Below are 15,527 nucleotides of genomic sequence, written 5' to 3' on the forward strand. Positions count from 1 at the left end.
TCTGTCTCCTCATTAACTAAAGTAAAACTCTCGTACATGTTCACAACGTAACAGTATGAGTATCATGTGCTTTCTGAAACATTTTGAAAATGATCATTTTTTTTAACTTTATTTTATATTGAAGTTGTGTTAGTTTCAGGTGTACAGCAAAGTGATTCAATTATACATATACATATATAGCTATTCTTTTCCAGATTCTTTTCCCACACATATAGGTTATCAGAGACTATTGAGTAGATTTCTCTGTGCTGTACAGCAGGTCCTTGTTGTTTATCTATTTTATATACAGTAGTATATATGTATGTGAATCCCAACCTCCTAATTTATCCCTCTCCTCCCCTTTCCCCTTTGGTAACCATAAGTTTGTTTCCCAAGTCTGTGAGTCTATTTCTATTTTGTAAATAAGTTCATTTGTGAAAATCATCATTTTTGCCAGGACCTAATCTTTTTCTTTCCTCCTAGGTTTGAGACATCCCCAGAACCCACCCCCACCACATGTGCACTGAAAAAGCCACTTACCTCCTTTAGCTTCTGCTCCTTGAGAGCTGCCCCAGAGATACAGCAACGCCACCACCCCCGTCGGCTACGTGCCGGCCCCCACCCCTTGGCACTACTGCCTTCCCGTGGCTGGGCTAAAAGAGGGGGTGCCTTGGGGGTCCAACCTAACGGCTTTGCACACTCAGGCCCTCTCTCCAAGAATGTGCACAGCCCCTGAAACTTGTCCAAAGAAAACTGTAAAACCTCCACCCTCAATCCCACATTTCTGCATACTGGGCCTGTGCGTTCCCTTCTTGAAAACCAAGCCGATGAGATGCCACGTGGGTCCATGAAGGTTGGCTTTGCTGAGCCAACCTCAGAAGGTTTCAGCACGCGCCTTTTTGCACTCATCACAGTTATGCGGTCAGGACATCTGACATCCATTAAAACTAAAAGGTCGTCCACATCAGCAGCAGGACTGCCTCGGTTTACAGCGTGGCTCCTCCTTGTCTAGAAAAACCAAGCGGCTTTAGTGAAAAGGATTTGGGTTGCTTATGATCTGGATTTTATTTTTGGATTTTAATTATTTTTAGACATGGTTAATGTTTGACTAGGTAATACTTTCACACTGTAACAGAAAGGTAAGACTATAGGGACTTCCCTGGTGGTGCAGTGGTTAAGAATCCGCCTGCCAATGCAGGGGACACAGGTTCGAGCCCTGGTCCAGGAAGATCCCATATGCCTTGGAGCAACTAAGCCTGTGAGCCACAACTACTGAAGCCCATGCGCCTAGAGCCCGTGCTCCACAACAAGAGAAGCCACTGCAATGAGAAGCCCTCATACTGCTACGAGGTAGCCCTGGCTCGCCACAACTAGAGAAAGCCCATGCACAGCAACAAAGACCCAACACAGCCAAAAAAAAATTTTTTTTAATTTAAAAAAAAAGGTAAGAAGTTATACAAATGAGAAGCTTCCCACCCACTCCATCCAAGAAACCTCCATTCTTAGTAGGTGGTTTTATATATTATCTTCTAATAATATTCAAAGATTATTCTACAAATACAAGCAAATGAATACCCCCCTTTTACACAAAGGGTAGCATACTCTATACCCTATTCTGTATACTTCCCTTTGTAATTGAACACTGTTTCTTGGAACCATCCCATCAGTACATAAAGGCACACCCCTCGCTGCATTCCATTGCATGCACGGATGTCCCATAATATACTTAACCAGTCTTCTTTTAGGGGACAAATGTGTTGTTGCCAACATTTTGCTGGGACAAAATTACCCAAATTTATTTTTCAAATGTGATCTGTTCACTGGTGCCTGAGGAGGTCATCACGTAATGAGGAAATCACTGCCAATCACACCAGGGCCCCAAGGCATGGTGTCTCGGTTGTAAAAAAGTGGATTTCCAACAGGGAGCACACATTTTTACCCCACCAAAGTTTGGAGCTGAAGATTTTTCCCTCTCTGCCTAAACTCTTCCGGGAATTTTTCTGCGAATTTGCCTTCAGTCTAAGGATGTGAAACGGTTATTCAGGTAAGACCAAAGCCATCACACAATTAAAGGGCCCACAGCACCTTTAAATTTCCACTAACACTTGATTCTTTTGACTCAAACCCTTTGTAGGTTAAGAGCCATGCACAGGAGAAACTAATTTCAGCAAGAGAAAGCACTCAGCAAAATGACTACCCCATAGCAAGTGCTCAGTAGGTAACAGCTAAAAATCAATGAGCCACCTACAACCCACTTCCTGTAGTCAATAAAATAAGGACCACTTACGCACTCAAAAGAGACAAATAAACACTAAAAAGAAAGTTTAATGCCTGCAGCCCACCTCAGTTTTCCCCCACCCCCAATTTCTAGGCTACTGTCTCATGATCTAAGCCAGACTTCAACCCTGGATCACATCACAGCACTAGAATCGAGGCATTAACTGCCCCACACCACCAGAAAGGCCAGTGCTAGTGGTTGTCAAAATGTGATCTGGCCAGAGACCCCTGGGAGTCTCAGACCCTTTCAGGGACTCCATGAGGTCAAAGCCAGTTTCATAGTAACAGTAAGACCTGTCTTTCTCACTCTTGCTCTCTCAGTGTATGGTGGAGTTTTCCAGAAGTTTTGTGCCGTGTGATATTGCAACAGATCTAATACAGAGGCAGGAATGAGAATCCAGCTGTCTTCTAGTAAGCTGGACTTGAAAGGGACTTGAAAAAACGCAGAAGAATGCTGCCCTCCCTAGTAGACCACTTTGTTTTAGAAAATATTGGTTTTTTAATAAAATATATTATTTATGTCAACTTGTAATAGATTTATTATTTGTTAGTCAAATAGTTTTAAAATTTCTCAGTTTTACTTTCTAATACAGTAAAGATGCTCTGGTTAGCACAGTCCACAAAAACAAAAGCTCTTGCAGGTCTTTAGCAATTGTTAAGAGTGTAAAGGGGTTCCAAAACCAAAAAGTCTGAGAACCGCTGGCCTGTACAGGAAATAAAGATGTGTTGGTTATCAGTTCCTTCACCTGAAGTTCTAGGCGGTCAGCCAGGCTGTGGACTTAGTCACGCTTACGTTCCCAGCACCCAAACAACACCTGCATGCGACGGTGCCCAGCGTGTGCAGGAGGGAGAAAGGCAGGGGGCGGGGCAGACCCGAGGACCTCTCCATCAGTTATTACTAAATAGCGCAACTACGGCAAACGCAGGAAAACACTCCCAGAGGAGATGGCAAGTTGTTTGGGGTGAATTGCTTACCATGAAGAAAATAAGCAAATGGATAAAGACTTGGAGACCTGTGTCGAAAGGAAGGGAAGGCGGGAAACACATAAACAGATATTCACATCCCAGCAACGCTTCCCCGGGCGCATCTGGTCCCTCCCCTCTCACCCTGCGGACGCCCACGGAGAGCGTCCCTGCACTGACCCACCCCCGGCCCCAGGGCTGCGCAGCCAGGCGTGTCTAGCTTTCTGGGACCACCCTCAACCGTGCACCACACACCCTCACCCACGTGCCCCTCTGGTTCCGAGGAGAATGCATGTGCGACGCGCGCCTGGCAGCCCCAGCGTGGGCGCTGCCGCCCTGGGCGCCTGTGGCTGAGTGCGCCTCCGCCCACCGAGCTGAAGGCTGCCACTTGCCCTCCAGAGTCCTGCACCCTGAACACCCCGCCGGCGAGGCGCGAGGGCTCCTCTAGCCACGCCTCCCCCCCCCCCCCACCCCACCAACCCTTCCACTAGAAGCCGTCCTAATTTTGCATGAGAGATTGAAGGTGATGTCTCATTCTTCTGCTTTGCATTTTTCCCATTCCCCTCCCTAATAAGGGTCTCCGCCTGTGCTTAAGCACCTTTGGGGGTGGGCCTCTCCTGTAAATCACCTCTTTATATCCTTCACCCTCTTTTCCATTAGAATATCTTTTTTTTAAATTGAAGTATAATTCATTTACAATGTTGTGTTAGTTTCTAGTGTACAGCAAAGTGATTCAGAGAGATATATATGTATACGTATATGTACATTTTTTCATATTCTTTTCCATTATGGTTTATTACAAGATATTGAATATGGTTCCCTGTGCTCTGCAGCAGGACCTTGCTCGTTATCTGTTTTACATATAGAAGTGCGTATATGTTCATCCCAAACTCCTGATTCATCCCTCGCCCACCCCTTTCCCCTTTTGTAACCATAAGCTTGTTTTCTATGTCTGAGTCTGTTTCTGTTTTGTAATTAAGTTCCTTTGTATCATATTTTAGATTCCACATACAAGTGATATCATACGGTATTTGTCTTTTTTTTTTAACCAATTTTTGAAATAAAGTCATTCTACTAGTTAGTCTATACGTTTCCGCTGGCTTATGCATTCAAGAAGTTTTTTATTGAAGTATAGTGGATTTACAAAGCTGTGTTGATTTCTGCTATACTTATTTGTAAATAAGTTCATTTGTGTCATATTTTAGATTCCACATATAAGTGATATCATATGATATTTGTCTTTCTCTGACTTACTTCACTTAATATGATCATCTCTAGGTCCATCCATCTTGCTGCAAATGGCATTGTTTCATAAAATTCCTTCTATCTTACTGGTTTGTAGGTGTTTCTTGTATATTCTTTATTGGTTTCAGCTGTGGACACATCTTTCGGCAACTTGACACCTTCTCCAATCTGTCATCTTTCTCTAACCTTGACCATGGGGTCCTCACGGACAATAAGGTTTTATTGATTTTCTTTTTCTTTTTTTTTTTTTTTTGCTTGTGATGTGAGCTTTTAAATTTTGGCTTACTAATCCTTTTCCCTCTCTAAGGCCAGAGACATCCTCCTACATTTCCTTCTATTGAATTTATGGTTTTATCTTTCATTTTTAGGTCTTTGGTCCAGTGGGAGTCAAAGTTGATAATGAGGTTAGCTTTCCATTGCAAAACAAGCTGTGCAGTAGCCAATGTATAAAAGCCAGGCATTTCCTTGCAATGCCCAGAGGGTCCCCATCTTGAGCCTGTACCTCTGGGGACGGCTCGGCAGGTATGCTCTAAATTCCAGCGGCTTAAGGCATTGGAGAGGCTCCCTCTACTGGGGCTGTTCCATCCGGGGCCCTCCAGGAAGAACACCCATGCACACCTTCCTCCCCAGGAACAATCCCCACTGAGCCCCAGTATGTTGGGGTCATCTTAGTTCACAGTTTTCAAAAACACCCAATTTGTGGTTCCCATGTGGTAAGAGCAGATATCATCAGAGTAGTACCTGAAATACCTTCATACTCCAGTAACTGGTGCCTGCTGTCTGCCAGGAGCTGTCGAACGCACTTAGAACCCTTTATCCCAGGATCTTGCTTGTGGTGTAAGGTCTCATCATAGCCTCAATGGAAACACTCCAGGAAGTGTTGAGATGCGCCTGGTGGGAATTCATCAAGTGCAGAACACGGAGTGACACACATTACTCCCCAAGAAGCCAATGTCATTGACCAACCTTCCAGCATCTGCTACAGGAAACCATTTGTGGCTTGAGCCCAGCCCTTTGCTTGAGGGTCCTGGTACCAGCATGACTGCTTGAAATCCAGCTGGGACAAATGCAAAGCCATGGGAAGAAATGCTCGCTGTTACAGCTGTAACCCAGAGCGGAATCTAAAAAATAAAAAAGTCAAACTCATAGAAACGGAGAGCAGAATGGTGATTGCCAGGGCCTAGGGTGGGGAAACGGGAAGGCTGGTGAAAGGATACAAACTTAGTTATGAAGAAGGTCTGAGACTCGAACGTATAATGTGATTGTTGTTTAGAATACTGTGTTAAATAATTGAAATTTGCTGAAAGAGTGGAACCTGTAAATACGTGAGGTGATGGATGTGTGGTAATTAACAGGATGGTGGGAAACTTTCACAATGTATACGGATATCTAATTGCCATATTGTACATTTTAAATACATCACAATTTTATCTGTCAACCATCCCTCAATAAAACTGAAGAAATAAAGCTGTAGCCATATGTCAAGTGGGGTTCTCCCTGCCCCCCAGACCTCGACGATGTGAGCTTAGCCCCCGAATTCCGTGTCCGCTGCAGCAGTGCGAGGTCCTCTCCATTCATCTGATGATTTCCTGAGGTTACGGCCTCCAGGCCCGGGCCCTGGGGCAGGTCTCCGCCACATGAACACACAAGCACACATGAAAAGCCGAGCATAATAACAGATGCTGGAGAGGGTGTGGAGAAAAGGGAGCCTCTTCCACTGCGGGTAGAAGTGTAAGTTGGTGCAGCCACTATGGAGAACAGGGTGGAGGTTCCTCAGAAAACTAAAGATAGAGTTACCATATGATCCAGCAATCCCACTACTGGGCATATATCCAGAGAACACCGTAATTCAAAAAGATACATGCACCCCAATGTTCATAGCAGTATTATTTACAACAGCCAAGTCATGGAAACAACCTAAATATCCATTAACAGATGACTTGGATAAAGAAGATGTGGTACATATACCCAATGGAATACTACTCAGCCATAAAAAAGAATGAAATAATGCCATTTGCAGCAACATGGATGCGACTAGAGATGATCATACTAAGTGAAGCAAGTCAGAAAGAGAAAGACATACCCTATGATATCACTTATACGTGGAATCTAAAATATGGTACAAATGAACCTACCTACAAAACAGAAACTAGGACTCACAGACACAGAGAACAGATTTGTGGTTGCCAAGGGGGAGGGTATGGGAGGGAGAAGAAGGCCTGGGAGTGTGGGATTAGCAGATGCAAACTATTACATATAGGATGGATAAACAACAAGACCCTTCTTTATAGCACAGGGAACTATATTCAATACCCTGTGCTAAACCATAATGGAAAAGAATATTTTTAAAAAAGAATGTCAAAAAGAAAAAAAGAAAGAAAAGCTGAGCACAGCAAATGTGTGCACACGTGGGCACGAGCGTGCAAGCATATTCGTGTGTGCGTGCATGAATACACATGAAGAGGTCCATGTGTGTGAGGACATATGTACATGACCGGACGTGCACACTCTCACAAAACTAACTCACACGGAACATCCATTAGGGTGACCGGCTTCATTGCAGATTGGTGGCCGGAGAGATGGAGAAGGGCTCAAACTGAAGTTCACGTGCAAACTACCTCCAATGGCAGACCCCCAACCCCCACAGCACCATCACCTGCAACCCCTGACCAATCTCCTCCCTCCTCTTTTCTCATCCTCCTCTTCTCATCTCTGACAAAGCAAGGGCTCTTGCTCTTACCCCAAGTTTCATGGTGTTTTCCAAACATCATGATGATTTCCTCCTTGAGAAGAATTCTGCTGCCAGTTTTTCAGATGACCAATTCTTTTATTTATTTATTTATTTATTTATTTATTTATTTATTTATTTATTGGCTGCCTTGGGTCTTCGTTGCTATGCACGGGCTTTCTCTAGTTGCTGCAAGCGGGGGCTACTCTTCATTGTGGTGCATGGGCTCCTCATTGTGGTGGCTTCTCTTGTTGTGGAGCACAGGCTCTAGGCACTCAGGCTTCAGTAGTTACAGCACACAAGCTCAATAGTTGTGGCTTGCAGGCTCTAGAGCGCAGGCTCAGTAGGTGTGGCGCATGGGCTTAGTTGTTCTGCGGCATGTGGGATCTTCCTGGACCAGGGCTCAAACCTGTGTCTCCAGCATTGGCAGGCAGATTCTTAACCACTGCGCCACCAGGGAAGACCAACCAATTCTTTTAAATTGCCTTATGTAGTAAGAAGAGATGTACAGTTTCAAGAACTTCCTCTCCTGAGCTAACCTTCCCATGTGGATTGTTGAATGAGGCTCTTTGTCACCTGCCACGGAGTGTCGGGTGCCTCTTAGTTGTTTCACTCTTTATGTTTTTTCAGGATCAAAACCCTTGCCAGGCATAGTGTCAGGCCAAGTTGTTTTCACTCTGCCCAAGAGATCCTAAGAGAGCCACACACTGACACATTCCCAACGAACAGATAATCAATTCACAGAGGTGCCTGATAAATGATTTTAATCCTCAGGATATTTTCTTACGGACAACTTTCTCCACTCCTAGTTTAATTGCCCATAAAGTCCATTAGCCTAGAACGGGGGTTAGAAAGTCCCGGGGCAATGACGCAGTAAATTTGGAATCCTCAATGGCCAGTGGCTCAAGACATCTACAACTGATGTGGCCTTTCAGGAATGTGGATGAGCCTGTGATGATAAGCACTGAACCAAAGTTTCCACAACCAATGAGGCAAAGCATCATCAGGGGGCAAAAGGGTGTCCTTCACAGGGAGAAAAGAAACGAATCTTATCTTCAGTTTCAGCCTAGGTTCATCATGGTTCGTCCCACCTGTTTGATGAATCAAATGCCGTACGATTCATTTTACAGCTTAACAGGGTGACATAGGTTCTCCAGTTTCACATTTTGTCCCATTGGAATCCAAATGAATAAAAATCACAAAGGAATGTCTGAACTCCCCCCACATGTTCATCTGATAAATTGATTTTTTAAATAAGTTTATTTATTTATTTATGTGGCTGCATAGGATCTTCGTTGCTGCGCGCAGGCTTTCTCTAGTTGTGGCGAGCAGGGGCTACTCTCCTTTGAGGTGCACTGGCTTCTCTTGTTGTGGAGCATGGACTCTAGGCTCGAGGGCTTAAGTAATTACAGCATGCAGGCTCAGAGTTGTGGCGCACAGGCTTAGTTGCCCCTTGGCACGTGGGATCTTCCCTGACCAGGGATTGAACCTATGTCCCCTGTGTTGGCAGGCAGATTCTTAACCACTGTGCCACCAAGGAAGTCCCTGACAAGTTGATAATTAGGGCACTGGAATATGGTCCCACGCTTGGAAAGCAGTGATTGTATCAAACACACAAAAACTCAGGCTCAACAGAAACTCTAAACCTAAGGATGTAGGGGATGTTAAGTGACAGTTTTCCAACATTTGCAGAAGCACCTTTGAGACTACCTTGAAGACTTGTCATCAGCAAGATCAACTTTGGCAAAGACCTCTCCACACACCACCTCCCCCCATCCACACAAAACTGCAGGAACCAAGTACTGGAGCAACATTTAAGTGTCTAATTCTCAGTGTTCTTGACACCTCCACAAACACTCTCCTTAGAATTAGCAGTTAGTGTCTAATTAAATATTGGTTATGTGTGGCTGGAGTGAAGGCACTCACCACATTTTAAGTAAACACACTCAGGCTCTTTTAAAAGCATTTGCCCTTGGAGCAAAGATGCATTTCTCTTGGCCAGGTCTAAGGGCAGAGATTCGATTCTATTTGTAAGTTTCCAGCTCCTCAGAGCCTCACTGGGGAGTTTAGACCACTAATGACCAGTCACTAGTAGTGGTGTGAACTGGCTTCTTCCCAGGAGGATTCTGTTCCAATACCTTACAATGAAAAGAAGAAATATAGAAATACATATTGCATTTGGAAAAGTGTCTCCTTTGCCCTGTCAATTCCAATAACATATATTCTCCAAGTTACCAAATATTCAGTGTTCCACAATTCAAGGACTGGGCAAGGATTGGCTTTTAGGAAAGAAAACTGGCTTGGGGCATACACTACAATTGAATTAGACCTTATTGAGTGTCTACTCTGTATCAAATGTTATCTCTAACAATAAACCCACCAACAAGGTACATTAATCCTGTGTTATTACCAAGTTCAGAAAAATTAAATACCTTGTCCAAGGTCAGCCAGCAAAGGGGAAGAAACAGAACCCCAACCTCATTTTGTCTGATCCCGAACTATTGGTCTGTACTAGTCTTCTCAGGCTTCCATAACAAAATATCACAAACTGAGAAGCTGGAACATAGAAATTATTTTCTCCTCATTTTGGAGGCCTGAGAAGAAGTCCACGATTAATGTGTCACATCGTCTGTTTCTGATGAGAGCTCTCTTCCTGGCTTGCAGACAGCAGAGCTTGCTGGTGTCTCTTCTTACAAGGACACTAATCCTCTTGGAGCAGGGTCGCACCCTTATGACCTTGTTTAACCTTAATTACTTCCTTAGAGACCCCAATTCCAATACAGCTACACCAGTGGTCAGGGCTCCAACACAGGAATTTGTGGGACACATTCAGACCATAACATGGTCTTTCTACTACATGCTGTGGTCTCTCTGTATCACTATATCACTTAGAGAAAATTACATTAAAATTTTAGATATTTTCAGTCACACCATCATACAGTAAGACTCAGGTCTTCCTTGGTCTGAATATCTTCTACCATTAAACTTTTTCTACCATTAAATCAGGAAGCAAGAACACAAGTTAGCAAGATAGAGTCAATCTCTTTCTTGACGACTTCCGAGAATTTTTTTTTTATCACTGAATCTCTATTCTTAATCTTCTGTCGGTTTTAGATACTACAAATATTTTCTCCAAGTGTGACACCTGCATGTCTGCCTTATCTTCTTTACTGAACAGATCTTTATTGAACATAAATTCTTCATTTCAATGTGCTCGATAGAATATTACTGGTGCAGACCCATTTGGAAGGACAAAGGACAACTTGGAATTTTGCTCTGCTGGGCTCAGACGACTTTTCCCAGTTCAGTAATTGGTAGGAATTTGTCTAACTGCACAATGCCAGCCATGCCAACTAAGTCTGTTCCTTGCTCAGAATATCATAGAATTAAGATATTCCCAAAAGAATATTGAAGCACCAATCAACGAAAAACAGGAACCATAGAAAAATGAGTTGCTTCCAGCTGTGAAAGACATAATCTTCCTTTAATTTTTTGATTCCCCAGCAAAGCAGAAGTCATTTTTCTCCATGCATCACACTCGGAGGGATTGCAGGCAGCACCATGTTCACATCAAAGGCTCCAGGGACTCACAGAGAGGCTGGCCTGCTTGTCATGAGGATGCAGAGGGACAGGAGGCAGCTGTGATACTGCTCGCTCCCAGCCCAAAGATGCTTTCAGAGATGATGGGAATCAGACCTGAGTTTTGGAAAACAAATGGCCATAAAGAACAGCAGTTAAGACCATGGGCCTTGGGGACTTCCCTGGTGGTCCAGTGGTTGAGAATCTGCCTTCCAGTGCAAGGGCCGTGGGTTCGATTCCTGGTCGGGGAACGAAGATCCCACAAGCCTAGGAGCAAGTAAGTCCATGCACCACTACTAGAGAGGAGCCTGTGCACTGACCCTGCGCAGCCCAAACAAAGCAAAACATGGGCCTTGGAATACACTGACAAGGGTTCAGTTTCAGCTTCTAGCACTTTCTGGCTGTATGACCTTAGGCAAGTCACTTAACTGACATGGAACTAGAGTGAGCCTTGGAAGAGAGATGTGTAAAAGGGCTTGGATCCGTCTGGCACTTGGTTTTCCACTCGGAACAAAAATTTGTGGGCTGGAGAGAATTTACTCTTTAGAGCAGAGGTTCCACTGCAAATTAAGTATCTTGATCTTGGGACAGAGAGAAGACTTGCTCTGACTCCTGGGCTCAGAGGGGAGGATGCAAAGCCCAGCTGAGAAGCTACGAGATAAGGGATCCCCCATCATAGGGCATCCAAAACTTTGGAAGGACCATCTCAAGTACCTCCCAGTGGGGGTGGGGAGGTTATTCCTCATAGTTTCTTTTTTTAACCTTTTTAAAATTGTGGTAGAGGGTACAGAACACAAAATTTACCATTTTGATCATTTTTAAGTGTAGAGGTCAGTGTCATTAAGCACACTCACATGGTTGTACAAACATCACCACCCTCTACTCACACAACTTTTTCATCATCCCAGACTCAAACCCTGTCCCCATTAAGGATCCTCTTCCTCTCTCCTCCAGCACCTCCTATTCTGCTTTCTGTCTCTATAAGTTTGATTACTCTAGGAGCCTCATATCAAGTAGAATCTTTATAGAATTTGTCTTATTGTGATTGGCTTACTTCACTTATCCTAATGTCCTCAAGGTTCATCCCTATTGGGACACATGTTAGAATTTCACTTCTTTTGAAGGCTGCATAATATTCGTAACAAGGAATAAGACTGAATAATCCTATGGATGGACCACATTTTGCTTATCTGTTCATCCATCGATGAACGCTTGGGCTGCTTCCACCTCTTGGCCACTCTGAGTGAGGCTGATGAGCAATGGTGGACAGGTAGCTGTCCACATCCCTGTCGCCCCTCACAGTGCCTTCTACCTGGCCCCAGCCCTGGAGATTTTCCCAGCATCAGGGCTTTCTGATGATGCTGATGCCCAGACACCTTCCCCTCAGGTCTCAGTAAAAGCAATGCTGACTTCATGCCTTCCCTCGGTACTCATCTGAGGAGGTGACTATTCTGGAGAAAGTTCCAGAACAATTCTCAGGAGGATATCGTGGGGCCCCGGCAGCTAGGAAGGAGACCTTGCTGAGTAAGTACAGATGACACACAATCAACACATCATCTGAATGTCCCAGAGAAGCCATTGCCTGCTTGTCTTTCTTGCCGGGCAATATTTGGGGACCTGCCTTAGTAGGGCACAACACTTTTTCTTGGTGGTTACTAGTAGGCTCAATGCAATGCAAACCTGAGATAATTGCATCACACCCCATACATTATTTGTGTGTGTGTGTAATGTAGACCAGTACCCAACAGCACTGAGTAGAGAGAATGACCTAGAGTTTCCTGGAGTTCCCAAAGTCAGATGACCTCCAAGCAGGAGGCCTCCACGCAAGCCTGGTGAGCATAAGGATGACCCTCTGGGGACTGTGGGTTCCCAGCCGCAGCTCAGCTGGGCGATTCACACCCACCTCCAGATGTGAGCCAGGATGGCTTTGCCACTGGTCCCTGGAGCAGAGGTTTGACCAGAAGATCTGAGGGCAGGGACAGAAACATGGAGAAGGGGATCAAAAAGTCCAATATTTAATTGGTGACCAGTGTACCTATTTTATTTTTTTTTAATTGAAGCATAGTTGCTTTACAATGTTGTGTTAGTTCCTACTATACAGCAAAGTGAATCAGCTCTATATATACATATATCCCGGCTTGCTTGGATTTCCTTCCCATTTAGGTCACCACAGAGCATTGAGTAGAGCTCCCTGTGCTGTACAGTAGGGTCTCACTAGTTATCTATTTTGTACATAGTATCAATAGTGTATATATGTCAATCCCAATCTCCCAATTCATCCCCCTCCCCTTGGTAACCATACATTTGTTCTCTATGTCTGTGTCTCTATTTCTGCTTTGCAAATAAGTGCAACTGTACCATTTTTCTAGATTCCACAAATATGTGTTAATATACGATATTTGTTTTTCTCTTTCTGACTCAGTTCACTCTGTATGACAGTCTCTAGATCCATCCACAAAAGCAAACAGCTACATAAAAAGGTATAATCCAAAAATTCTTGTGAGAATGTCTAACTGAAACACCCTCCAAGACCAGCTGCACATTGATACCAAAAAAGTAGAACCTGTCCTGACCCTCCCCCTCCCTGGGGAGGTCAAGGCCACAGTGGAGTGGGGGGGAGTTAGGAAGGAACTGGTGAAATAAAGAAAGAAGAACCAACCCCCTTCCCTGTTTTCCTTTCCCCGAGATTGGGGAAGGAGTGAAGAGAGGGGTTTTCATGAGTACATGGGGCTGGAGATGTGCTAATTACTAATCTGAAAATTTGAGAGGAATAAGGTGCGCAGAAAATTTTCACTGACCTGAAAGTAACCAGAAGAGCCTTGGGGCCTGCCCTGATTCCAAACAAGGGGACGGGAAAAATCCACTTGTGTTACAGGAGAAGATGCAGAAAAGAGATAACCTGTAGGTCCTGCTCGTGCATGGTAAGCACTCTGAGAGTTTCCAGGAAAACCCTCCCCAGCGGCAAAACAGATCACAAGCTCTTTGGACGTGACTCAGGAACCCTCTCACTGCGGGGCATTCAGAGAGCTGCAACCACCTCTGGGCTAGGAGATCAGGATCCTCCAGGCTGATTTGGTCCCTGGTTCCAGGTAGCCCAGGGGGTTAAAAATAGTAACCCCCAGCTTTACTTGTTCTCATTCTCACATGATTGCAGTACATTCAGGTGTGAGCTTGCCAGAATAAACACAGGACACCTACTGCAACTTGAATTTCAGATAAAGATGACACATTTTTTAGTATAAGTATATCCCAAACATTGCAAGAGACATACTTATACTAAAAATTAGTTATAATTTATCTGAAATTCATATTTAATTAGGCATTCTGTATTTTTAACAGCTTTATTAAGGTATAATTTATATACCATACAATTCACCCATTTTTTAAACATTTATTGAATATATTGCTACCAAATTTTTTTAATATTTATTTATTAATTTTGGCACCAGGTCTTAGTTGTGGCACGTGGGATCTTCACTGAGGCATGCGGGATCTTTTCAGCTGCGGCATTCAGACTTCTTAACTGCGGCATGCAAATGGCATCTAGTTCCCTCACCAGGGATCAAACCTGGGCCCCCTGCATTGGGAGCGTGGAGTCTTACCCACTGGATCACCAAGGAAGTCCCCAATGAACCCATTTCAAGTATATAATTCAACAGTGTTTTGGTACATTTACAGAGTTGCGCAACCATCACCACAATCAAATTTTTAGAACACTTCATCACCCCAAAAAGAAACCTCATGCCCATTAGTGGTCACACTCCATCCCCTGCACCCAGCCCCACTCCCTGGCCCCTGACATCCACTCATCTACTTTCTACCTCTATAGTTTTGCCTATTCTGGACATTTTGTATAAACAGAATCTTGCAACACGTGGTGTTTTAGAACTGACATACTCCACTTAGAATAATTTCTTCAAGGTTCATCCATGTCGTAACACATGTCAGTACCTCATTCTTTTTTATTGACAAATACTATTCCATTGGATGGATATAACACACTTTATTCACCCAAACATACGAATAATTCTGCAGTGAACATTTGTGCACAAGTTTTCGTGTGGATACATGCTTTCATTTCTCTTGGGTATATACCTAGGAGTGGAATTACTGGGTCATATGATAACTCTAAGGTTTTGAGAATTTTTCACAGCAGCTAAACTATGTTTTTATATTCCCACCAGCAATATACAGGGTTCCAATTTTTCCACATCTTTACTACACTTATTATTTTCTGGGCTTTTTTTATTATAGCCATCTTGGTGGGTATGAAGTGCTATCTCACTGTGGTTTTGATTTGCATTTCCCTAACAGCTAACAAGCACCTTTTCATGTGCTTTCTGGCCATTTGTGTATCTTCTTTGAAATCATATCTATTCAGATTCTTTGCCTATTTTTCAATTGAGTTGTTTACCTTTTTATTATTGAGTTTAAGAGTTCTTTATATATTCTGAATACAATACTAGCATCAGATATATGACTTGAAAATATTTCCTCTCATTCTGTAAGTTGTCTGTTCACTTTCCTGTCCTTTGAAACACAAACATTTTCCATTTTGATGAAGTGTCCTTGATCTATTTTTTCTTTTGTTGCTTATTCTTTTGGCATCATACCTAAGAAGCCTTTGTCTAACCCAAAGTCACAACGATTTACCCTTTGTTTTCTTCTAATAGTTTTATACTTTTAGTTCTTATGTTTAGGTCTATGAGCAAGTTTGATATATGATATAAAGAAGGGCTCCAACTTCATACTTTTA

This window comes from Hippopotamus amphibius, chromosome 10, assembly GCF_030028045.1.
Source record: "Hippopotamus amphibius kiboko isolate mHipAmp2 chromosome 10, mHipAmp2.hap2, whole genome shotgun sequence".
NCBI lineage: Eukaryota > Metazoa > Chordata > Mammalia > Artiodactyla > Hippopotamidae > Hippopotamus > Hippopotamus amphibius.